The sequence below is a fragment of the Meleagris gallopavo genome, chromosome 10, assembly GCF_000146605.3.
Source record: "Meleagris gallopavo isolate NT-WF06-2002-E0010 breed Aviagen turkey brand Nicholas breeding stock chromosome 10, Turkey_5.1, whole genome shotgun sequence".
Classification (NCBI taxonomy): domain Eukaryota; kingdom Metazoa; phylum Chordata; class Aves; order Galliformes; family Phasianidae; genus Meleagris; species Meleagris gallopavo.
The window spans coordinates 15,531,550-15,558,703 of NC_015020.2; the positions used below are offsets into that span (position 1 = coordinate 15,531,550).

The window sequence follows — 27,154 nt, forward strand, 5'->3', positions numbered from 1 at the left end:
CGTACGGCCGCACACACGTGGGGGAAAAGGCTGAGGCCCGAAGTGGTAGGCGGTTCCGCAGCGGGTGCGCGCCCCCAGACCCGGCTGCAGAGGGAAATCCCGTCCTTAGTTACACGCTCCTGAGAGTGCCGTGCGGTACCACTGCAGGCGGCAGGAGTCATTGGTCGCGTCCGTTAAGTTGGACGGAGCCCACCGGCAGCTGAGGCGGCTACCAGTGATGATGGTACCCGCTGCCATTCCCACCCCTCAGCTCCAGCTGGGAGGAGGAGGAGCGAGGCTCTGTCCCTGTCTTGGAGCCTGCGCTTCCCTGGCTCCTGTGGCTGTGTTCTGGACATGGTTCTTTTCTAACAGCCTAACGTTGCCTTTCAGGTGGAACACCCCACAAGTGCTTTTGTTCAAGGTGACTCTACAGGGCAGCTCTGTGATCAGATGGAACAACATTGTCATTCAGTGTGTTTTTGTTACTGAAAACTTTGAAAACGTTGAAGTGAGAAGAGCTGCTGCACCAGTGTGTGGTTAAATTGGACCGTTTTGCTTTTCAGGGATTTATGCAAACACTTGTCTATTTAATTACATCTAATTTAAGGACATGCATCAAGCATTCTGCTTTGATCTGTGGCTTTCCCAACATTCAGCAAATGCCACAGGAAAGCCAATGAATGGCGCTTTTCTCAGTTGGTTTCATGTCTTACCACACATCCACACGACTCTGATGGGAAACTGTAAACGAACTTGCATTTACTCAAAAAAAAGGTTACTTGGAAAGCTTTGAAGAGCCTTTTGACAAACCTGTCCTGAATTTCAAGCAGCTGACAACATTTGAGGTTGGACCATGGACCTTTCATACACTTCCATTGCACACAGTTCCCTGTCACAAACTGTGACCTGGTGTTTACATCTCAAGCTGCGACTGTGTCTGCAGGTGTACATTGGGAGACAAGAAAAGGCTGGGAGCATCTTTCATAGGTTTTGTTAAGCGTAACATCAAGTTTCAGACCTTTGCTGTCCTAAGAAAACTGGGAAATATTCCCAGCTCTATGTAATGAAGAGCATCTTTCTGTCTCCCAACCTGTGTGCTGTGGGCAGCAATAGCTGTTGGTAAGGTGAGATTAGCTGAGAGCGTGGTTAAGCAGGAGTTTGGAACAATTGGTTAATGCACCAGCTATTGCAGGTTTACCAGGTATATACATCATTTCCACAGGTTTTTATTTCCCCAGGGAAAGAAGTTTCTGGAGAGACAAATCAAGAAAAAATCCAGATGAAAAACACAGTTTATCTTCCTCCACCCAAGGTCATCATTCCATGGCTGTGTGCAGGGATTCTGGAGCAGTGCAGGCACTGCATGGGACAGACAGCCCTCCACACAGCAGTGGGCCCAGTGGCAGCAGGCATCCGGCCTGAGGTAGAGAACATCAGAACTTCACAGTTACATGATTTCTGGGAAAGTTCTTACCAAAACCAGCATCCAACCCTTGCTTTTGTACTGTCTCTAATTTCCTCTTTCCCATTCTCTCTTTCCTTTGCCCATCCTTTACTGGGCATTTCTTCCATCTCTCCTCCTCTTTCTTCTCCTTTTCCCTGTTCCAGGCTTTTTCCTGACAACCTTTCCTCTCCTAATGTTTACCTACCTTTGCTTGGGCCTCTCCTGCAGCTCCTGCCAGGCCGCCGGTTCCTGCTGCACTAAATCAGTTCTTCCAGTCAATGGCTCCTCTCAGTGACTCACAGGAGGTGCAAATCCAGCGGGGCAAATTAAGCATAGCAACATAGCAGCAGAATAGCCAGAAGGCTTCAGCAGTGGGTTCAGATTTTTTTTTTCTCGCTTTGATTTGCTCAGTTTATGCTGAATTCTTTGAGTATGGTATTTCCTATTTGTTTTCTTCCTTTTCCCCACTGCCCTCCCTTTAGCTGTGCTCACGCCTGTCAGCTTTTGTCCAGTATGTGCTTTGCCTGTGGTTTCTAATATTTGTGGATTTGTGCTTCACCGCTTCTGTGTACCGAGAGACACTTTGCTCTGTAGGCACACTGATTTTACCTCTGGCTGCTGTCAAGGAGTTGCAAAGGTTCCTCTTCTGTGAATGTGAAAAGGGAACTTGTGAGCCTGCTGACCCTGCAGGAAACCCAGACAAGTAAAATTTGCAATATTATTCAGTCGTTCTCATTGCTTCTTCAAGAACCATCTCTGCAGATGGTCACTAGCAGTATGTGCTTCATGGCTTCTCACCCAGAACTGGATGCAGAAAGGAAAGTAGTTAACATCTACCTAGCTCCTTCAGCTTGTTCAAAGAGCCCAAAGCTCTTTCTTGCTGCTGCTCAAGGAGATGGCATTCAATTTAATTTAATGCTACAGTAGCAGCTGCTGTAGCACTGGGAGGGCATTCAGTTTCCTCAGCAAGGCAGGTGGGTTACTAAGGTACCTTACCCTGCTCTCACATACATGTGCTTTGACTCCAGGATATGCTCAGAAAACAGTATTTGCAACGGGCACTTCCCTGTATCTGAAGTTTTCAATGAAAAAACTGTTACAGGCTGTGGCCTAAGCTCTCCTTGCCATGTAAATAAGTAATGAAAGTCAGATGGTCCTGGCCAGCACCTGGATGCACATGGACTTCCAAATCACGTCTATCTTCTTTATGCAGTGATTCTACTTGAAATATAAGTTGAAATCTCTCTTTATGTATCTTATAAAAAAATTCTTTCTGCAGCTGTGTGTTGTGAGTTTTGCAGAAGGAAGCTGAGGCATCAGGACACAGCTGCTTTCCCAGCACCAGCTAAAGAGTTGGACATGGATCCCATATGACCTCAGGAGAAACTTTTTCATAGCTTCCAGCTTTGGCCCTCAGTGTGCAGGATTCCCCTGTGGAGCTGTACTGCATGTAAACTGACATCTTTATTAAAATGAAATGAGCAAGCTCAAAAGAAAATTGGTCATGATCACGAAGAGTTACTGGAGCAGGGTTAACCTGATTGCAATCAACAGAGCAGTGCCTGAGCAATTCTTGATCAAAGAACACTTGTGGGCTGTGGTCCATAATGGATTTCAGCTGTTGCCTGCCTCGTCCACCTTACTACACCTGAGAGTCATTTGCCTTCTGCCTCTATCTGTGTTGTGGAGCTCTACAGCTCAGAATGTCTGCTCTTCAGTACATTCAGGTTTGTTTTTACATTTCTACATTTAAAATATGTGGTAAATTATTCTTTCTTGGGTATTGTGTTTCATTACAGTCATCATCAAAGTTCCATTCCCTTAAGGTCAGGTGATATTAGTACTAACAGAACTTTCTGCCTTTGTTCTGGTGCTTTCACTTCCTCTCTTCTGCTAATGACCCAGGGACACGTTTTCTTGTCACTGATAGGTGAGTATTCAGAAGGTTTGCCTGGCTTTTGGTTTTTAGAACGTAATTTTGTAGGTGTGTTTTTTTGTTTGTTAGTTTAAAAAGCAGTTCTTTTTCTTTGAGTACAACTAGAAGGAAGGTCCTGAGCTTTCAAGATACCGAAGATGTTTTTCCGCACAGTGAGTTCTGTTGATTTTCAGGTTGCCTGCTGAAAATGTCATGGCATCAATCTCAGAACAGTGTAGAGTCCCCTGAGGTGCCTGTTGGCTTTGTCCACTGTCGTTACTCATCCTCTGCTACACACACAGGCTTATTAAAACACAGTGAGACTGTGATTGTGTTTGTTGTCTTCCTGTTTATTTCCATTCTGTTCTATTTGGACTCTTACCCTTCACCTACCAACTTTCAGTGGCAGCTGGTTGTGTTTTTTTCCTCTGTTGTGTTTGTTTATTTTATGACACGCATGAGCTAACTGAAAGAAGGAAGCCAGGCTAGGGCTGCCCTGCTGGAGATCAGCTTTTTGCACAGTTCTCTGGCACGTGCCCCTCACTTCTGGTCAGTGATAGCATAGTGAAAAAGTCAATAGCAGACAAATAAGTAGACACGATGTCATCCTTGCAGATAGGGAGGACTTAAAGGCAGCCAGCAGATCCTGTATGTGTTTTGAGAATGTTTCTGGAGACAGAGTTATGATCCAAGAATGTGCAAATAGCTGCCCATCCCAGTCTTACGTGTCTGCAATTAAAGAGAAGTGCTAAACTATCTCCAGCCTTGAATAGCATACCAAATCTTAAAGGTGCATCTTGCTCTATTGAACTGGTTGAGGAATTTTTCTTGAGGAGTGAAGAACAAACTATTTGAATGGAATCTCTTCTTCAGTTTATCTCTGCCAGAGACTAAAATAGAGCTGGTGGGTGAGACCTGGTAGGCTGCCCGGTGAAAGGTTGCATGCGTTGCTCCAAGCCCTTGTGGAGATTCAGGACAGAGGAGCCCACCAGTGACTGCGGACTCACCGGGATGGAAGATCTCTTTGAGTCAGCCAGGAAGCACGTTGATGTCTGCTGCCCACTGTTTTCCCACAGATCATGTCCTTAGGAAGTAGAAGGTTAGCAGGGCTATCAGCAGACTACTCTGGTGTGGAGACTTTTTTACGATTGCGTTAACGTTTCTTTTCCTGTTGTTGTACAGAAATTATGACTCTGAGTGTCAATGTTGAGATGAAAGCAGAAACCCTTTTGCATGGAGGAAACACTAAAAGCTACATTATTCATTTAAAAATATATTTTAAAGAAATCGTGCTGACAGGCAGCTATTTACTTTTGGGGGGTGTTTATTCATTATTGATTTTCTTGGAATCATAGAATTGTTTGAGTTGAAGGGGACCCCTAAATGTCATCTTGTCCAGCTCCCCTGCGCTCTGCAGGGACACCTACAGATCAGGTTCTCAGAGCCCTACCCAGCCTGACCTTGCATGTCTCTAGGGATGGGACATCCACCTTTTCTCTGGGCAACCTGTGCCAGTGCCTCACCACCCTTACTGGAAAAAAAAGCTTCAGCCAGTCTCTCTATTCGTTTGAAACTATTTCTCCTTGTTCTGTCACAACAGATCATGACAAAGAATCTGTGCCCTTCTTTCTTACAGCCCTCATTTAGATACTGAAAGGCCGCTCTCAGGTCTCCCTGGAGTCTTCTCTTGGGGCTAAAGAGCCCCAGCTCTTAGCCTCTCCTTTCAGGGAAGGATTGGATTGTTTCTAGGGCCCTCCTCTGTTCCCATTTGAACAGGACCATGTGTCTCTTGTACTCTTCTGCATCACTTTGTACTCAGCAACCTACATACTTGTCACTGTCTTATCTTGCTGTGTAACTGAGGTCTGATTCTGAAAAGGCCCAGAGTCCCAATTTTTAACGAGATTATTTGGGGAAAAATGGCAGACAACATAGGTATTTCATATGAGGAACGTGTAATAACCAAATGATGTTCGTCGACAGCTGTGAGAGGAGAGCCTCTGGTTGGAAGAAGTGGGCTTTCAGAACGTACCCACACAATTTTTTCTTAACAGTACCATGTCAAAATAAAAATCAGTGATTAAAAGTGTGCCTTACTTGTGCTGTTAAAAACACTTTTAGATTGTACACACTGTAAACAGTAAATATTTAATGTACGCGTTTACTTTTCCTGGTTCATGCCGAGCTCACGGGGTCTGACAGAGAAGCTAGACAGATCTGTTTATAGTGAGCTCCCCGGGCTGGCACAATGCTGCAGTGTTTGGCTGTGAGCACCACAGGGAGATGTTTAAAAAAAAAAAAACTAAAAACGTTCCATTTACATTGGGGGAAAAAATCCTGAGAATGTTTCTATTAATATTAGCTGGTGTAAAACCCCAAATTCTACATTTCAGGCCTTAAATATTTCAAAAATAGAGGATGAGATTGTGGTCAGTGAGGATGTGGGGTAAGAAGGTTTCCCTCGCTTACCTAGCTGGTGAGGGAGACAGTCAGGATGGAGTTCTGGCTGAAATGCTCCTGATGGAGGGTCACTGCGGGATGAGGAAGAAGCATTCTGGAGCTGTGCCTCTGTGCTTCTGGAGGCAGATGTGCATGCACACGCACATGAGGTGTCTTTGGTTTGCCACAGGAGCTGAGGCTCAGAACCAAACCCGAGAGCCAGAATGTTGCCAAGGGTTATGTTCTCAAAGGAGAGAAGAATGGATGCTGCAGGGAAAGCACAATGCTTCCATTTGGTGAGATGTGAGATCCTAACACAAACGTGTTTCTGGCCAGGACAGTAAGGAGAACAATCCCAGTCCAAAAAGGTTTTGTAAAGCTTTGTCTTGACTGGGATCTTACCTGAGTATGAGCTTCTGGTCTCAGTTATATTGACATTAAATCTGTTTTATCTGATCAAAGTTAATGGCATTAATTAATTAGCACATATTAATTAAGCAGCTGATGTGCAAGTTTCTGGAGAACTCTGAAGAAATGGATGGCTGTGTTTCTCTGAAGTTACCTTGGGCTAAAACCAGTTTATTTTGATAGCCTGGTTAAGCAGCTGGCAAAGAAGCTCTTGCCAAAGAAGATTAAGGTGACTTTTAAAAGGGGTTGGGGGTGCCTGGCTGGGGGCAGCTTGGTGCCTTTCCTGGCACCAGCTCTAACAAGGAGGTGAGGCTGAGGAAGCCCTTGTAAGGAGGATAGGCAGTTACCTTGCTGGTGGGCAGCAAGGGCAGGGAATAGCCCAAGGCTGAGCAGAGCAAACCTGGAGATTTGCTGCCACATTTGAGCATCAGAGCAGGAGAAGCAGCAACAGCAGGAGAGAGCAGGTGATGCATGGAGGGTGATAGAGGGTGGGGACTCCTGAGTGTGATAGCCTGAAGGAATTACAGCCAAGGAAGGAGCTGCTAGATGCTTTTACAATCCAGAACAGGAAAGATTGGGGGCAGGAAGGCACAGTGAATGGCTGCTTGAAGTGGATTGTACCCATCTGTGTCTGACTGACCATACCCTGCACCTGGAGCAGCCACAGACCATGATGGTGCACAGTGAGCAGCACAAAGCTAGGTGCCAAGAGCAAGAATCCTCTGCAGAGCCCTGGTGTTATGGCTGCAGCACTGTGGGCTACTGCACGTCCGGGAGAAGTGGTAGAATAATGCAGCTCTTTCTTTGCAGACTGAGTCTGAGGCCACATTTCAGTATGGCCCACTTGCACCTCTTTATTGTGCGTTAGTTGTGAGCTCCAATTCAATAAAAACAGCAGTCTTAGACCCATACTGAGATCCATTGATTCCAGAGCAGCCCTGGCCTGAGGCACCCTGCTCTGCTGTGGCTGTTCCCCAGTGCCCCATTCCATTTTACAGCCTCCCTTTTTGCTATTAGCATGGCCAGTGGGTCTACAGGAAAACAAAGAATCTATCCTGGATCTGCAAGGGATGGAGAACAGCACATTAACCCGCTGTGCAACCTGGCAAGAACCCGTGACTCTGGATTTTATGCGGGGTACCCATGCCCAAGTACTACAAGTTTAGGAGCCTACACAGCAGATACACAGTCAGCTCCTGGCATTGCAGTAGATTTAATAAATGAATGGTCAGCTTCAGTCTGAGTGTCACCATCATTTTCATGCTAATATGCTTTTTCCTCAGCTAGCCTCCTCTCTGAATGTGGAGCACAGAAACATCCAGGTATTTGTGGGATTTTAACTAGATTAGTTACAAATCTATAAAGCAAAGAAAGAGACAGTTCATCCAGTACTGGGGAGGGGAGTGTTAAAAATGCCACCTCAGATAAAATATTATGGGAGTTGAGTAACTGTAAATAAGAACCTTGCCTATGAAATAGCTTCTTATGTGAACTTGGGATGAGGGCCAAGAGAATGTCTAAGGCTTGGGCAAATTTATTAGCCCAGATCAACAGGATTGCTGGGACTCAGGAGATGGGGTGGCAAAGAATTTGCCTGCTGGAGCCTGTGCTTCCTTCATTCATGCCTACAGCAGGAGTTTCACTTATAAAACTTTCAAGATGGCTCATTTGCATTTTTGGAATTTTCTTGGTTCTCAATAGCAGTTGCAGTTCTGGCCACAGACATGGGAGAGGCGGGTTCAGGCTCTAGGTTTGCACAGCCTGCCACTGTGGTCCTGGGCAGTCATTCTTCTCTGCTGAATGCCACATCTGTAGAGAGAGGAGATAAATATTATTTCCTAATTCACAGGGATGTTATCTGGGTGTGCTAAAGACCAGGGCACACTTGGATGCTTGGGCTATGAGCACAAGCAGTGTGGATGTTTATTCACATGCGTGGAGCAACCACAACATGCAGGGTAAAGACCCACTGGGGGAGGAGTGGCACGCTGGGGGTAGTGGGTCTCTCACCCTGTCATACTGCCTAACTCATTGCAGCAGTTCTCCCTGCTCACAGGCTGCTCTGCTTTAAATCCTCTGCCAGTGCAAGCTGCCTGTCCCAACAGTGCTGCTGGTGCCCTGATGGTATCAGGGTCATCTTGGCTATGCATTTGCTTTAAAAACAGGACACCTGCACATCATCAGCACACAGCATGAGGAACTGGCACCTCTAATATCCCTATTCTTCCTCCCCTTATTCCCACCATCCTGGTGACCCAGACCAGGTTCCTCATGCCCCTGGCTTTCTGTCTGGGTTCATCAAGCTCATGTCTCCCCTTCTGCATTTGCTTCAGTATTTCTGTCTCCACCTTTTTCTCACTTTCACAGTTTGTCCTTGTTTTATTTTTCTTGTCTTGTTTTTTTGGAATTCGTCCTTAGCCTCTCCTATGTATTTCCCTTTTCCTCTCTCTAGTTCCAGAGCTTTTTAGTAAACACTATCTGTGTCCTATTCTGACTCACTCTCCACTGGTAGTGGAAAGATTTGATCATGAGAGCAGTGCACAGATCTTCCACTTGGGTGTGTGGAGTAAGTTAGGACGACCTCACTTCTGTTGTCAGTTGAAGAGCCATGGGGTCTAATTCCTCAGTCTGAGTTTGCCAATTTGTTTGCTAATCTCACAGCTGTTTAAGACTGTTTAGTTGTTCTTTTCTAGCACGTGCCGGTATATGCACATACATCCTTAACTGTGGAGGTGTGTTGAGGTGGGCTGCATCATGCTGTGTGTCATCACGCTCCCGTATGATCAGAGCAAGTGGTACAGCGGTGGCTGTTGGTAATATACTTAGCTGAAGTGTGGGAAAACTCTCAGACTTGAACTTAGTTTTGCGTTTCCATGCCATATGAAACTCTTTGAATGTCTGTCCTTCCCTTCACGTGGCTGCTGCCTGCTCTTGTATTGCATTGACAGATGTTAAACTTATTTTGTCCTCTTTTTAATATGCTGCTTGCAGTATAAATGCAAAAACAGACAGTGCTTCTGAAGGGAAATAAATGTAGTTGTGGTGGTTGTTGTTATAAATAGTGCAAAAGATTTAGAAGCTATGTAGACTTTCAGGCAGGAATCACAAGTGTGCTGTGTAATACGATCTTAAAGCTCTCATATTTAGCTATTGAACTCTTCCTAGTTGTGATGGGCCAAGTTTACTCATTACAGTTTGGCTTCGGTGCAGGATGAGGATGCTCTTGTCTTTGCAGGAATGAGGCTTAACCTCCAAAAAATGTGGTACGCTAGATCGTGTGCCCAGCCTTTGCATGCATATAGTGCAGTTATTTGTGCAAATCTGGCTTTTGCAAGGGCAGCTGTCCCCTTTGCATAAAGAATGGTGGTATTTCAACACATGAATTTTTGAGGTTGGTTCCTAAAATCCGTACTGCATTTTTCCTCTGCTGGAATGAAACACAAATATTTATTTATTGACAGAGCTGGAGCTGATCGTTTTCCCTGTCCAGGTCTGAGTTGTCTGTTCCATTGGATGAAAACAAGGAGTATTCTGACTCCTTTTTAAAATGCATTTGTTCGTAACTGGCTTAAAAACAATTAGTGCCTGCTCTCTGCCAGCCCTGGTAAAGTGCTAAATATATATGTGTGTGTGTATATGTATGCGTATGTATATCCAAAGGGGCTGAATGCCCAGAAATTCTCTTGGCAGCCCTGCTGTCTGGTTAGAAAAGGAAGTGAGCTACAAAATTTGAACATTCAGTTCTGAGACTTGAAAGCTTTCTGGATTTTATTACTGACTCAACAGGGTTTTCATTATGTATGTGGCCAAGAGGAGAGGTTTACGCAAGAGGAACATATTGTAGTTGAATATGTTTGTAATTTTACACATTGTTAAATAATTGAGATAAGTAGATGTCTCCTAAATGAACAAAATTAATTGTTAGCAGCACTGTCACTGTGGCACAGACAAGGATGCATGGCAGAATGGCCTCTCCCATCTAAAAGCTGACTTCCAATGCAGAGGTGTCCTGGTGCAGATGCTGAGTGACATTCTGCTGTCGATGGAAATGGCAGCCAACTTTCTCTGAGCATATCTGGAAGACTCTTGCTGCCTGTCAGTCTCATCTACTCCAGAAACATTTGTCTACAGCATGACTTTTTAATATTTTTTTCCCTTTTCTATGCTTTTTAGTAACTCAGTGCTATTTAAACAGCGATTTGAAGCTATGCTTCTCCTGTTCTCATTTTCATGTTAGTTTTAGGAAGGCAAATGTTTTGAGAAGCAGATTATCATGCAAGGAGAGAAGGTGCTGGATGCATGGAGGAAGCTGTGAATGTGGATAGGGCTCCTCGTGCAGCAGGGGATGTGCTCCATCAGGTCTCACCTGGTGCCATACAGCTTGGCCCCAAACCAGCACCCATGTTTGAATTCTCAGCAGGGTGAATTCCTGTCCCACAGACAGCAAGCTCCTAGCTGATTTTGCACTTGTTCAGGAATTGATTCTTACTGTCTTAAGCAGGTAGTTATATTTAAACCTCTCCAGTTACTGGTGCTGTGCAGTCTCAGTGCACACATTCTCTTGAAACTGTTGTGAGCAGGAAATGCTATCTGTGTATTCCTTTGCGTGTTACACTTAGGAAATCAAGGCACAGGGACAAGAATTATCAGTGTATAACTCTGATTGGAATGGAGTTCAGGAGTCTGGGCAGCCTCTCATTTTCACTATTGATGTGCTCTACGTGTTCTGTCCTGTATCTGTGTGGAAAACTCATAGAAGATGCGCATGAAGTTTATGACAGGATCCACATATAGGTCAGCAAAGTTCTTGTGCGTTTCCTTGCCAGTGCTACATGATAGATCTCATTCAGGGTAAATACTTATGCAAAATATACCTGCTTTTGATGTTTTCTCATTAAATTGTGTTTTTAAAGTCACTTTGGCCTGCTAGTTCCCCCTATAGCTTTTGAGTCCATCAGATCCATTTCAGCCAGAGCACAGCTTGTTCTGGCTGCTCGAGAACCCGAGAGGGAAAGGCAGTGAGGCCCTGCCTCGGAGATGCTTCTTGCAGCTCCTGTGCTCTTGAAGCATCAGAAAGCTCCACTGCAAAACATGAGTCCATAGGAAACTGAGTTTCATGAGTTTTACTGCTGACAGAAGTTGCTCACTGCTCTGTCAGGGCTTCCAAGCATTTGCTTTGGTCTAGCAGAAACCAGGCAGTTGTCTCCCAGGAGCCACCTCTGACCAGGAAGGCCACAGGCCTGGCAGTAGGAAGATGCCCTCTGTATGCCACCCAGCTCCTGTGCTGCCCAGTCCATCCAGATCTTTTTTTTTTTTGCGAGAGACTGTACTGACTGGGAAAACATGGCTTTATAGCAGGGCCATTCCAGCTATTCAGGCTTGCTGTTCACATCCTCCTCAGAGAGAACCAGGCAGAGAGGATCTTTTAAACACAGTGCCTGGGCAGGATGGTGTGGGGAGTTCTAGAAGCTGGGGATGGTCTGGCAGCAAAATAATTTCACTTTTAAAGCCACTGAATAGCCCTTGTTTCTCGACACTGCATTGGGTTAGCTGGGCCCTGCAACCTGGCTATGAGGATGTGACCCAATCCTGGCAGCCCTCGGTGAGTGTGGGCTGCAGCCACACATTGGCTCCCACAGGGGTCTGTACCCCAAGCAGTGCAACAGCACCATGACACTGAGCTTTCCAAATACACTGCTCTAAATGATGTTCAAGTGATCTTAGAAGGAAACTGAGCTACTCCTTGGTGATGCCAGCTGCATCCACACATGCAGGGTCCCCAGGGACAGGGGTGTCCCTGGGCACAGGCGCTGAGTGTGAGCGGGGCAGCAGGCGGGTGTCAGACAGTGACTGGAGTGAGTCAGCAGAGCTGGGAGGGACGGGATAAAATGCCAGCTCAGTCCTGCTGTGCTCCCACCCCAGCTGCCCTCCTCCTTCCCTGTAAGTGGGCTCCTTCTTGCGCAGGAAGGAAGGCAGCATTTCTCTGTGAAGTCTGGTCCATTAAAAATAAAACAATTAGGGAGGAATTAACCTCACTGGAGCCCACCTGTGAGTGCTGGTTGTTTTACTATCACATTTTCCAGCATCTTCCCTGTTTTTCTCTCTTCTGTTGCTGTACACAGAGGCAGAGGAAACTTGCCTGTGCAGAGGAAAAAGTGAAGCAGCCTTTCTCAGATGTTCATAAACAGCCTCGAAAAGCCTTACGTGTTGTTCTGTCTCCATTTTAGTCATCAGAGGTCTTATTTACAACTGTATCTTACTTGAAAAAACAAACAAACCAGGAAGGCTGTAGACCCTATACAATGTGTAAACAATGATCTCTCTACCTGAAGAAAAGTCTCTAAAGAAACTTAAATTCAAAATAATTGATTCTTACTTTATTTTTTTAAATGTGCATCTTGTCTTTTAGAGAAGAAAGTACCATCTAAAAACGTCAAATGAGTGTCACAGTCCTATCACCCTCTGCATGTTGCTTGTCTTCCTTCCACAATGCTCATTAATACTTGAACCCTTTGGTACATTAAGCCAATACTCCTCCATAGCAAAGCTATTAGCCTAGACATATCTGAATCCCTGCATGGTAGGTTGTATGGTTCATATAAGGATTTTAGGGTTTGATTTTATTTTTTTTTATATTTATTTTTGGCAAGTGGGGATGAGTGAAGGTGAAGGAAACAGTCCTGCAGCAGCACAGTGTTAGGTAACCGCCTCTCGTTGGCAGGGGCTCACAGCGCTCCGCTCTCGGCTGTTGCAAACCGCACTTGGAATTTCTTGTTTACTTCTGCCATTTGAAGGTAGAAATTAAAACAGTTTTTCTGGAGAGAGCTGAACTGGGGGAAGGTGAGGGCCCTGGATGAAGCTCAGCGGAGGAGGCTGTCAATAGCCACAACAACAGTGCGGCAGTGAGAGTTAAGCAGTCCCAGCATGATTTAGAGCAGTGCTAGGACAGCTCTAAATTATTCAAGCCATTAACAACTCCTAGGAGGTCCCATTCTGGCATACACCAGGGTCCAGCCAAAGCCACTCCTGTTCAACCTGTCCCTGGCACATCCCCTGCCTAGCCCCAGGATGGGGCCCTGCAGCAGAGCATTGTTCCACAGCCACCGTGGGTCAGCTGCCTCATCCCTGGAATTCCCCATTGGGCAGGAGGGCACATGTCCTCTGGTGCAGATTTGTTCCAGTTGGGAGAAACAAAGAAGGTCAGAAGCCAAATGGAAATGGATATGGAGCATCTATCTCGGAAGGGGGGGGAAAAGAACGGTGAGATGATTGGTGATCACAACCTGTTTGTAATCATTCGTCACACTGAAGTATGTCGTAGACTAAGGATCTGAGTTCATCGAGAGTCCAGAAGAGCAGAATTGCATGCAAATGTTTTAATTCATTAGGAAAATCAGTGTCTAATCTGTGTGGGAAATCGTAAACTTTGTTTCTGCAGAAGTTCTGGTTTATTTATTTGTGTTTGCCATCATATTCATCTTGTCAAAAGTATTTCAGTCAAGGAAAATAGGAGGCAGAAGATTCAGGGTGCCATTTTATAGACAATGCGCTGCGAGCTGTCAAAAAAAGCCTCCAAAAAAACACAAGTCTGGCAATGCTGAATCCATTCCTTTCTGTGAAGGAAGAAAAATATTATTTTTTTTTCCCATACTCTTTCACAATCTGCATTGCTCAAGGCTGCAGTAATTGCCACCAGCAACAAGGATGTTGGTTTGAAATCTCCATCCCCCATCACCTCACCATGAGCAGTGCCCACATGGCCAGGCAGCCCCTCAACGAGGCCAGATGAGAGCATCTTGCAAGGCACATACTGTCACAAAAAGATCCTGGTGACCTACAGCAATGCTATGGGTTAGAAGCAATGTTGTCTGAATTCTGATATTGAGTTCATTGGTTTTCCCTGCCAAATAGTAGTGGGCAGCATCCTAAACACACAGAACACTTTTCCTCTTGGGAGAGAGAGCCTGCTTGTGATGCTGTTCTGGCTGAAGGTTGCTTACATCTCTCAGATGCCTAAAATCAGTTGTTTTACAGCATTACCAATTACTGACTCAAGATGGTGATACAAACAGTACAAAGTTTGGTTCTCATCTGTCTGACTTGTGTTGGCTGACAAGTTCATCTTAAAATAGCAATTATCTAATGGGGAAAATCCCACAGATCTAGGCAAGTGGACTGTAAAAATAGCCACTGTTGCTTGTAAGACTCCCAAAGTCATTTTTGGACCATGCTCTGGCCAAGTGTCATGGATGTATACCTGTTATCAAAAGAAGGAGGGAGAGACTGGCAAGAATGTCCCTTTAATCTGCCTGGCATCAGTAAATATCTGTGGGTCAGCAGATGATGTATTTTTAGTTGTAACCACATGAAGCAAGAAAGTCTACTCTTGCCCTGTATTTTTCCATGAAAGAGGTGAAGTAATTCAGGATTTGTGAATAGATCACTGTTTGTGGACCTTCTTTTTTGACCCTGATTCCCTTTATATAACAGTCTTCTGTTCTTCCTGTGGATATGGTGTTGTGTTGTTGTTTTTTCTTGCCGGGAAACTTATTTTTGGAATGATGGTTTATAATTGATGTTAAAGCATGGAATAAGGCTTTTACACATATTCTGTGTGCTCACACTTATTTTATGTGATTGCCATGAAAGTTCAGCCCATTTGCTTTCAATTCCCTCTCCATGTGCATATCTGTTTCTGTTTCTTTCTTAGTATTAAGCTTTCCAGACATGTTGTTGGAAAGCAACGATTCACTGTTCAATTCACATTCTATTCTATTAGTGCAAAAGCGTTCATGTCTTAACAAGTTAACTGTCGAATTATGTCATCTACATAGTTGTGTTTTTTCTTTTTTCCTTTTTCTCTTTTTTTTTTAATTGAGGGAGCCTATTCTAGTGGGCTATTCTGGCATATTTACATATACTCAAAGGGACAAGGTAATGAATCTATATTTAGAACAATAAATGTTTCCCATTAAATCCAAGAGGGGAGGGTTAAAGGAGAGGAAGATAATTGTGTATCTTTTCAGTTTGTGTTAACCTAAATCTGGTCTTCCTACAAATACAGACCAGCAATCCCAGTCTTAAAATATGTTGTCCTTGGAGGGCTAAATCTTTGCAAGATAGCAACTTCATAGCATGATGCTACACTGTTATTACTTAAGAATACTCTATCTTAACTCCAAGACTTTTGCATCATTTCCCTACTTCTTCTTCTTAAAAAAAAAATCTAATGAAGTTCATTTTGTTCAGGGAACAGACATATAGGGTCTTCTTCCAAAGGTTCTTCTTTTTTGCTGTGAATTGTATGCACGTGAGAGCAGTTACTAGTTTAACACTTGCATCTAAAGCCTTGCTTAGCACACAGTTGGGTTTGTCTGCATTTTAGAGGTGCTGCACACGTTGGTTTTCTAAACTTAGACTCTTTTAAGTAAAGTCAAGTTCAGCAACGAATGCGTGGAAAAGCCCTCAAAGCTTCTGCTGTAGCATCAGGTGATGAAGCTATGATGTATGACTCAGCCTTGGGATGATTTGTGCTGGTTTTCCTTAAACAGTATTTTTATCTTTATTTTATTTCACAATTCATGAGCTTTTTCATGAATGAGATAATCTGTTATTTTTGAAGCTTCAACGTGGTACATTTTAGACAGCTAATTCTATGCCATTTTTGATACCAATTATGTCTTTCCTGTAACTTGTTCCAAGATCTGAGCAGATACTCTCAAACATGTGGTAAAGTCATTTTGTCTCTGAAGTGCATATAGATCATCGCAGACTGCATCTCAGAGCAGGTGTCCATGGATAGGGATGACCATTTTCCATCTGTTTGTTTTATTCTCTGGCTTATTTGTCACTATTAAATGATTACTTCAGTGACAGAGCTCCCAAAGTATGAGTTACTGAATTTCTATTTCAGCCGGAAAGGAAGACGATAGCCCTTTGGCGTGCATGCAGCTAAGGGAAGAAAAATATGAGCAAAGTGTAGCTTTCAGTTCTGGGACCTTTGCAAGATGATTTTTTAAATAATAACCTCATAAAGCACAGCAGTGAGCCTGTGTGAAAGCAGGTCAGCTGTGAGCCACAGGGCGCGAAGCAAAGCTGTGAGAAGGGGCAGTGGCGCGAGGCAGTCCCTGATCCCCTGTCCCTCATGGCATCTGGTGCTCCCAGCGTGTAGGTGAGAGAGGAGCAAATAACCAAAACACATGTATATCAGATTTAAATAGCGAGCTCTGGATTAAGTTTGACACATCCCTGAAATGATGGGGCTAAGACAAGTCCAGGCAGGCCGCTGGGATGGCTGCTCAGTGCTTTAGAGCTGGAGATCAAACGGCAGGTTTGGAGTGGGGCCACTATATTTTTAGGGTCCTGACTCAGCCCAGCCTGGAGCAGTGATGAAGATGACGCTCACTGAGGTCACAGCTACAGCTGGCTTTGAAGCGGGAGCAGTGCAGCTGAGAGCAGCGTGAGCTTGCCCTTCATCCCTGCACATCTCAGCCTACGGTACTCACCCCTAACTTCTTGCCATCCTCATATTACAGAGGTGCATTTTTTAATAAGTCTTAGCATTTAGAAAATGCAATGTAAAGGTCAGCCACCTTCTTTGTGACCCTCTCACGTGCTCTGATGCAGTGTTGGAACCAATGGCTGGTCCTGAGACAGGTGCTGGGGTGGGAAGGAGTGACCCAGAATGGAGCAGCCTCAGTGCTTCTGCCACACAACTGGAAAGCAAAGCAGCAGTGTGCCCTGCAAGCCAAGGCACTGAGAGAAAGCTCACCCAGAAAGGTGTTTGTCCAAAACACCTCTGAGATTTCCTGGCATTTTTGAGGTGGGGACAGGAAGGTACTGGGGGAAAAACTGTGGGTTGGAAATGTATTTCCAACTATTTTGAAAGTAAACAAATTCTTTTTGAAATAGTGGGCTTGTTGCATAAATTGTGCATTTGACAGAGTAAGTGGTGGGATGTTATGGTAATTACTGATGTCCCTTGAATATTTGGTTAACCACTGCATGTAATCCCACATGTAGTAGCCTTTCCAGGGAGAATTTAGATCTACCCTTTGGGCAGGATTAACTGTTAGTCTCCTGTTTCAGCAGGTTTTCAATTATTTTATTCCAGCACAAGGAGTCTTCAATTTTGGAGAAAAAAAGGTGTCCTTTTGACATCTGACTTTAAAAAATCATTCTGAGCAATGGAATGGCCACTAGAAGGTCTGCCCAAACACTGAAGACCCCAGCTCAGTTGCAGAAATGGATTTTACTTCTCCCTAAATGCAGTTGAAGATACAGAACATGTATTAGTGTAAGGCTGAACTCTGCCTTTCAGGTCAGATACTTGCAGAGATATTAACATTTGAGAAGGTACACATCCCTAATCCTCTTCTCTAACTGGCATCTGAAACAGCCACACCACCCCACCCTGTCCCATATTTTTCTCTTCAGCCTGTTATTTTATCCTCCCCTTCCTTGTAAGTTCTTCCTGGTGAAGTCTCCCTTGATTTACACCCTGGGGTGTGCCCACACCCAGCGGCATGGCATCGTGGCAGGAAAGTGACCCACACTCCCTAAGCTCAGTTTTCCATTGTGAGGAATGACACATCTCTGGGCTACTGTGCTTGCTTTGCACGTTAGAAGAATTACCAAGCAGTATAAGATTTCTGTTCCATCCTGTCACTTGCCTTCATTCATCAGATACTTCTGAGAAAAGTGAATCCTTCCAACCCAAACAGTGTTCAGACAGATGGACAATGCTGGGGCAAGGGTAGCTTCCTTCTCAGGGCAGGAAATCCTTCAAGTGTATGCTTACAGCCATATTGTCTTTCATGGGATTTCAGCATGAGCTTGAAGATAAATGCGCGTGCAACTAGTTGATTTCTCAAATCAGAGTTTTTCTTACTTAGATTAAAGTATAAAGTTATACCTGCTCCTTCATAGGAATCCTAGTCTGGGTCAGAATACTTTTATATTGTCTATGAACAGTATTGGTACCTGTACAGCATGCTTTTTTAAATGTCATATGTATCCAAGTGTTGCTACCTGTCTTCAGCTCATTTTTGCCTGTTTGGAATGCTCCTTCCTCATTAGGAGGCAGTGCAAGTCTTTCACTCTACCAAGAGCTGCCCATGGTGCAATTGGGGTGAGCCTGGAGCACTCCCTCCTCTCTGTCTCGCACCCTTCCCTACAGCTCTTTCCTACTGCTCTGATACTCGAATGGAAAGCAGACTCTGTCATTTCTATCTCTGATACCTTCTGTTTTTAAAGACATTAATCACAAATAAAATATTGTATTACTGCCACTTACCAACAGAAATCCTCGTAAGTGAGCTAAAGTAAGATCTTAGCTCATTGTAGTACAATTTGAACCTTAGGAAAATGTCAGCTGTAAGCCTTTGCACTCTTCTGTATAAAATAAACCAGCTTCCAGCTTCCAAAGTGATGTTAAATACAAATAAATACATATTTCAATAGGGATGAACTTTTTTATAACTTACAGAAGCTACAAAAGCAAACTGTAGCCAGCTATTAAATGCAGAAGCCACAGAAATAGCCAAGGTGCATTTTGGGATGTAGAAATTGGCACAAGGCATTTCAGTATCTAGATCTATGTAATGGAAATCCAGCGGCACAAATATTTTAAAATGCACGACATTTCTTGTATCTTATTCTGTCTATAGACATTCATGTGAAGCCTTTTAGCTTTGACTTTTTAAGTTACTCATTACTAATTGCAATGTAGAATAAACTGGGCATAAGAATGGTGCAATTCCTAATCCAAATGAGTCAACATTTATCAACTAGTAGAAACAAATATTGCAAATTTTGTTCAGTTTCATACTATTTGGAAATAGAAATGGACTTCTCCTTGGTGTCCAGAAATTTGCTGGGTGCTTCCAGGGGAATTCTCTCTCTGCTGACAGCCTGGCCAGAGGTGTTAACAAACTAAGTGAGTTCCAACAGCACTGGGGGCACAAGGGGACAGCCACACGGAGGTCTGGATTCTGTTCTGGATGTGGCTCACCATGCACCATGATAGCAGGGCAGCTGGGGGCAGTGCCCTTCTCCTCCTCGGGTCCATCACCAGCCCAGTCCTGGCTGCAAGCTCATGAGAGAGATTCTTGAGAAGCTGTTGCAAATAACTGGGCATTACTTTGCATTGTGAGCAGTCTGGTGAGAGAGAGCTTGATGAGGGATTTAAAAGAAAAGATTCAGTAAGCTGATTGTAGTTAACAAAACATTTCCTTATGGAGAGAAGGCAGAAGAAAGGGAAAACATTGCCCTGGGAAAGCCTGAGAGGAGCAGCAGGAGTGCATATGTAAGTGTAGTATAAGAGACTGATGAAACCAGGGCTGGACTGGCAAAGGAGGAACAAGGGGCAGGTTTGCAGGTGGCGAAACATGGATCCTGAAGCCAGACAGCCTTACGTTCAGTTTTGGATCACTCTGAGAAATCCAAACTTGACAATGGAGCATGAGGAGCTCGGGTTTTGAGGGATCCCTGAGTTGAATGACACCAGAAGTAAAATTTTAAGGCTGTCAGGGGAGTCGAGGTCAGCTGAGCCTGAACATCTCAGTAAGGTTGTAGAGAAAGAATTACCATGGACTTGGATGTGTATGGGGGAGGACAGAAGAGGTAAGGAGATGAAGGAGGTGGAGGTACTGCATCACTGTATGTTCATGTGTAAAGAGGGCAGTGGCACCACTGGTGGGGATGGGGAGATGGGAAGGGGCTTGGGGGGAAGGTGAGGATAGAGCTTGTCCTCTGGGAGCAAACCACACCACTCAGCATCAGACCAAGCGCTTCTCCTGCTCCTGCCATGTTGGCAGTAAGCCCAGCAGGACACAGATCCCTGTGGTAGTCTGTGCTGCACTGTGGGGTAGTAGGGAGGGAGGAGGCTGCATCCAAACCGATGCACACAAAACCCAGCTGCGAAGGTGCTACTTTTCTTGGAACAGACACCCATTGGTTTTTAATACGAGGCAATCATATACATATGCAAGCACCGTGCTATACAGGCTCCTTGTCAGACAGCACACTGTGCGCCTGGATGCTCAAAAGTTATGGAGACTCAACAGAAAATAATGTGATGATTTCTAAGCAATTTTTGAATCTGGGGTGAAGGAAGTAAGCTTATTTACATTTAAATACCATAAGCCCCTGGAGGAGTTTGAACGTCTCATTATGCTTGGCAGACAGCTTTTTCTTTTTTTCCATGTCTCCTGTTACTATCTTATTAACAACTGGCTCCTGCCGTTTCAGTGTCAAGCTTCCCGTTTCTGAGCTGATCCTGTGCATGAGGTGCACTGGATATTGCTTCTTTCCTAAGCCTCTTTTTTCAAAGGTCTATGTATTTTCATCAGACTTTTCTGTAGGCTTCTGCCCTGAGCAACAGTTGTGAAAAATAGCCCAGGTTTTCCTATAGGCCTTTTCAAGACCTTTTGTCTCTGTCACTCTTTCCTGTTTTGGTGTGGTTTGATGTAGGGTAGTGTTCTCTGGGTGGAGTGTATATCAAGGTAGTTCATTTGTGATATGTTAATTCAAGTTGATGTTTGGGTTTGCCGGGATGATTTTGTGTAACAGGTTTTTGTTGTAAAAAGCATAGCTGACCTTTAAAGTCCAAAGGCCATATTTATGAATGACTCATCCTGCTCTCAGTGAGGCTGAAGATTACAGTATGCAAATAAAAGATGAAACATACTTCTCCCATGTAACTTTTTGAGAAAGCAGTATTTGCCCATGGCATTCGCCAAGGGAGCTTTCCCTTTGTGTGCAAGATGAAAATGGGGCAGGCTACAATAAAAGGCATTGTTGGTCCCAGCATGCAAGGAATGATGATCCAAGAACTAAAATAATAGAAAAGTGTTAGGAGGGAATTTAGTTTGCAAACATGTCAGGATAGCTTTAGGCTTACTCAAGATTTGATTCAAGTTTTTCATTCTTCTTAAATTCTTTCCAGGCCAAAATGAATTAAATAGTTGCTAATCCTCAATTCTCTAGTGTTTCACTGGGATCAGTGTATAAGGATGGCTTCGCAGTGCAGCGTTTTCAGGCTGCAATTCCTTAATGACAGTCTGCCCCAGGGAGCCACACAGCGTGTAGTTCTGTGCTGTGAGTATAGTCTGTTCATTTGGACTCCAGTGCTCTATTCTCTGCAGGAGGGTCCTTCCTACTGTTTGTCCTGGAGAGCATCTGTCATGACAGTCAGCCAAGTATGACCGTGTATTGCACCCAGTGTCGGTAGTGGGCTATAAAGAATTGGGTTTGTGGAGCTGGTTTCCAAACTAGAATATTGCCTTACAGATGTGCTTACAAAGCATTGAAATTAGAACTGGTCTTGCTGTGCCACACCTAGGCAAATAGTGAAAGCCTGCACCTAATAAATAAGTAGTTCTTTCTTTTTCTCTTGCTAGTCCTGTCAGGATGTCTCCAAGTTGAAAAGATAACACTATTAACAGCAAAACAGTAAGAAGAATATTAATAAAAGCTTTCGACATATATTATTTTTAAAAGGAGTTTTAGGGTGAAAAAATATCTCTGTGGAAGTTCAGATGTCTTTTTCTCCTTTTCCTCCTTATCCCCAGTGAAAGCCTGCAGGATCTAATACCAGCCAAGAATTTGCGGCAGCAGCCCAGTATAACAACAACTATGTAATTTATGTCCTACGGCCCTACCAAATATAATTACAAACCATGTTCATAGTGCTGCAAATTACACAGCACTCACCAGTGTGGGAGACGGCATGCTGCCTGTTGTGATAGATGATCCCACACCTACCAGTGACTGGCAGCTTCTGGGAAATAGTCAGGCATCCCTTTGTGCCTGGATGATGAAGGACAGATGGTCTTTTTCTCCTTCAAGGACAATTCTGTTCAGGTTTTATTTGCATCAGTTTATGTACGTATTAATTATTTGTATTAAAGGAGGCTAAATATAGTATTTATTTTCAAGCTAAAATACATCTATATGAACTGAGATTTTTAACTATTTTTTTTGCATCAAGACCAGTTCTGACTGTTCAGTATTTATTCTTTCTAACAATTGAGACAATTTTCATGAGCTCGAAGGAGCCCTTGTTCTTGTCTGGTACTGCAGATTCCTTTGTACCTGCCTCGGAGGCCTTCCTGCCCTTCCGGAGAGTGCAGCAGAGGCTGAAGATAAATGAGAACAGAAGAGCTAAAAGAGTTAAAAGAGCTAAAAGCTAAGAGTTAAAAGAACAAAAAAAAAAGGCATAACCCCAAGTTAATACTCTTTAATGTTCGTAATACTGCTCTTAACCATCCTTGTCCTCAGACATTCTTACATCATTTGGAATGGCTCAAGGGAAATGACTGGCTCCTTCCCACTCTCTGTCTTTTCTCCTTAGCTTATTTTTTCTTCGGTAACATAGTTGAACCCTGCTCAGCTAATTTTGTGAATTAATAACAATAACCAAATCACTCTGTATAAGCACAAGGTGATTCGTACAGCATGACGTCTTGGACACTGTAATCTTGAGTTGCTAGGCTAAGTGAGGTGCTCTTGGCCTTTATAGCCATTACTCTTAGCTCTGTGGGTCTTTAATGGGTGTTCCCACTTAATTCACAATAAAGTGATAATCATCACGATAAAATAAGAGTCCTGAGCTTTTAGTGGCTTTTCAGTGAGCATTGCACAGCTTTACTAATTGCATTAGTTTCAGATCTGAATTATTGAAAGCTTCTGGGGAAAAAAGAACAGCAACAACAACGCATTTTGGTCAAGGGCAATTAGGAGATGTTCCTGGAACATCTTTGCACTACTCACGTTCAGCTATCCATTAGTTGCTGTTACTCATACATCATCAAAAATATGCCAGGATGATTAAAGATATTATAAAGAAATTTCTTACAAGTCCTTACAAGTAGAATGTGCTCTTTCCTATTAGAATCCAAACCTGCTTCAGCAAATAAAAGCCCTATGAACAGTGCAGTGACAAAATACATAAAAGGACAGACTTCATTTTCAAGAGGATCAGGCAGGTCCTTGATGTCAGAATGAAGCAGCTCCTGGCCCATTTTTAGATGCTCTCAGCAGTGCAGGAGCTAATGACCTGCTTCCCACATGGCTGGCTGCCGGTGCACCATTTTATCCCCACCACAGCCTGTGCTGCTCCTCACTCTGTCTATAAATGCTGCTGTGCTGCAGCTCACAGTGCAAAGCCCGAGCAGGGAGTGATGGCCAAGGATGATGCTGGGAAGCCTGGTGCAATAAAAGAAAAAAGTGACTGAGGAACGAGCGACAAGAGAGCAGATCTGTATGGAGACTGACCTGGCCGGGGCAGTGTGTGGGCTGCAAAATTCAGTGGGAGGTGAAAAACAGTGAAAATGGAGTGGAAGAGGGAAGAGGATAACCCAAGGGCCTGTAAGAATTCTGCATGGTGACTGGGCCATGCATGGAGCCAGGTATAAACAAGGGTTTATTTGATTTTTTTCAAAAAATACATCAATGCTAGCGACAGCAGCAGGCCTGACTGTGACGAACTTAATGAACGTGGTGCAAGGGATGCTTCAGGTAGAAGGAGAAATGTGAGATTTCTTGTGTGTTTAATTAGGACACTTGGCAGCTGGGTAAGCTTCAATTGCCATCCCAAGCTTCGCAGCTTGCCAGAAAATGAAGAGAGCTATTGATTTCCATCTGGGCACACAATTTACTTCTTAGTGCTCATCAGCCTGATATGTATTTTCATTCTCTGCCACTGCTGTGTACAAGCTAGCGCTGCTTTCAGCTGCAGATTTCAGGTAGGGCTTCAACTGAATATGTGGCCAGAATTGCAAGAAGTTAGCTAAAAAAACTGCCTCATTTATTGGAGTGTCAGTGCACAATGTACTGTTCATTTGGGAAAATCTCCACACCTCTAGGCCCCTATATAGAGCATCTTATTGATGTGTCAGTGTCCAGTTTCTTCTCAAAAATGAAATGGTGCAGAAAGATCCTTCTCTGTCTTGTAGGCAGGAGTAAGACAATGCTTATTTTATACAACGCATGTTTGTTTGTTTATAAATGTGTTTCTGAGTAGAGGATTAGATCAAAGTGGATTTTGTATTTCCCACTGAAAACCCAAGTGTCCATGGTCAACATGATCTTTTCTGTGGGTGACTCCCAAATTTCATGGGCTAAACACAACATTTTTGCCCTGTAGTTGACAGTTTCTTTATTCCAGGGGAGCACAGCTGGTGCGCAGTTCATGATCTTGAAAGAGAGACATGAGAAATGAGAACTCATATGCAAGGCACAAAATGAAACAATTTGATTTGGAAAAAAAAATAGGGAAATGTTGCGGGAAAAGATGGAGAAGAGAGAATAAGAGGCTGAATTACCTTTGCAAAGCTATCAAAAATATAGACTTGCTGTCATTTACAATTCACTATGCAAATAGCATCGTTATATGCAAACCGCTTTAGTCAACTAATCCAACATTGCACATGTAATGGAGATTGGTGCAGAGCAGGTGTGTGTACGGCTTTCTGAAATTAAAAAATAAAGGTTAGAATAATGAATTTCCTTCTGTTGAGGAACTGATAATGAGTACAATGCTACACACTCAGCAGATACAATCTATAGGGAAATCCACCATATAGTTCCCCAGGTGAACTGTGCACTATACAGTAAGAACTGTATGAAATCGTGGTCAATAGTAAAAGTTGTTGGATGTACCCAATTCTAGCAAAATTATTTGTACACCAAATGGGAAGAAACATAAACACACCTGGCAGTGGTTTTCCTTTTGCCCACATTTTCATCTGGAGTGACTTTCCTGGAACAACTCTGCACTGACAGCAACGATAAGGCAGAATTGGCTTCCAGATATGAAGGCACTGAGGAAGGGTGCCAAAGTTACGCGATGACAAAACGAAAGTAGTGTATGAGTAATGTCTAAAAAGTCATTTGAAAGAATCTTGTCCAATGTTTGATACTTTAAAGCTCTTTTCTGACTTAGCAGGAAAGAAATGCCTACCTTGGGTTAGTACAGGCATTGACTATTCCCATCTCACCTTTTTGTTTGTCATTTAAAGCATTTAGGAATGCTTTAATTCAACACAGTGGGGAAAGAAAATAACTTCCAAATTGAAACAGGCCCTTTTGGACACAGTGATTTATATCTGTTTGTCTCTAAGAACTAATCCCATTAAAATAGCCTGTACTGAAAAGCAAATTTTAATGTGGACAAGGTAATGGAGATTAAAAACAACAAAAAAGTAGGCAAGTTTTAGATCTATACTTGCCCATTTTAAAATGAGAAAATGGTGCATTTTCATTTGGTTAGTTAGATCTTGAATTTCATCATTCTATTATTTTTAGATCATGATGTCACTGCTGCTTTACTTTCATATATATATATATATCTCCCTTTCTAATCATGAGATGACAGAATGCACAGCAGCAGTAATCTGGTACCTCAGACAGCTGTTAAAATACAACAGCTATTGATATCTCCTTTGCTATTTGGTATTGGATTATAGTCTTATTTCAAATACAGAATAGTTCTACGTTTGTAACAAAATACTTCCCACATGACATTGTCTTGTCATCTTGGCTGTTCCTAGTGAGACGCAGGGAAATGACTCACAGCATGGTGTGTCCTACTTCAGGTGCTTCCCCAGGCCTTTGACAGTCAGGTCTTGAAAGAAGAGAACCTAGAAATTTAAATGCCTGAAATCATTGGTTAATTTTAAAAAATATGCATTTTTCTTGTAAAAAAAAAAAAAATGAAAGAAGGATTGCTTTTCCCTCTGCTTTTCAAAGTTGTTTAAAATTGCTTGAAACAGTTCCATTCCTCCATTAATTTATCTGTTAAGGCGAACAGATAATTACACTTTAAGTCTGTATATCCTGTGAAACTGTGACCGTAATCATTACCTAATTTTATTTTATTTAGATGCACGATAGAATTTCTTCCATTCCCCTTTACTGAGTTTGTTACATACGGTATTGCTTCTCTGATCCTGAACATGAGTATTTTGCAGTACCAGTCTGTATGTATTTATAGCAGTCAGGAGCAGAACTGGCAAAATAGATGAAGTATGCTTTTCTGTCACTGCTTTCAGAGAAATCAATATGAGAGCTATCTGCTTTCAGTGCTGATTTTGCCTTTGCGATTGTGTTATGAAAAGCATACTGGTCCTCTCCATTTCACAAACTTTTCAAACAGAGCTGAATGTATTGGGCCAGCATACTCAGTATATGAACTGATTTCTCACAGCAGTTTATTAAGCCAACATTCCTCATTTTTAAATAATGTGGCTGGCAACGTTTATATGCCTGCAGTATGGAAGCATCAGTACAGAATATTTGCAGTACACAGCAAATGTCATTTACATGTCATCGGAAGTTCTCAGAATCTGGGGGAAAGGAAGTGTGGTAATCATCAGTTTCACAACATAACTAAGAAAAGTTGAATGAAGTAAAACTGGTGTCACTGGGCATGGACCATGGGCTTGAGTACATGTGTGGCTCCCAGTGGACTAAACCAAAGTAGCTGTTCTTTTGGTAGAATTTCCATTAACAAGTGAAAGGATAGGAAGATTTGCATTATCAACAGAAGGTTGCTTGTTGATTTGTTTTTGTCTTCTAACAACACTAATTCTGTTTGTTCCACCTTTTCGTTCTTTGTGTTTGGAATGAGATGCAAAGTTTCAGTTTGAGTTGAGCTGATCTGCAGGATTGTTTAGACCCTGCAGAACCATCTCCATGAAGATCAGTAAGAGGCACAGAGATTTTCAAATATGCATGCACCTCTACAAGATAGGAGGCAATCAACCAAGAGCACTGCTGCAAAGGCTGTGCTGGTGCCTGTGGGCTCCAGGCTCACACTCTGCAAATTTGCAACCAGCATATAGGGCTGCACTGGGAGGTTTGTGGCCTGCAAGGAGGAACTAATAGCAACCTTCTCTCAGGGGACATGAAGGCTGACATACTTCTCAGGAATCTCTACTGGGTTTTGTGCTGTCCAACACGTTTAT

The 27,154-nt window shown here is 43.4% G+C and overlaps 1 long non-coding RNA gene across 1 annotated transcript; it reads left to right on the forward strand.

Annotated features, from left to right (window-relative positions):
* The first annotated feature begins 6 nt into the window (after positions 1-6).
* Positions 7-5,502, forward strand: LOC116216989. The gene is made up of 2 exons (XR_004160796.1): positions 7-223; positions 370-5,502. It is a non-coding gene; the product is annotated as an uncharacterized LOC116216989 (long non-coding RNA).
* The last annotated feature ends 21,652 nt before the right edge of the window (positions 5,503-27,154 follow it).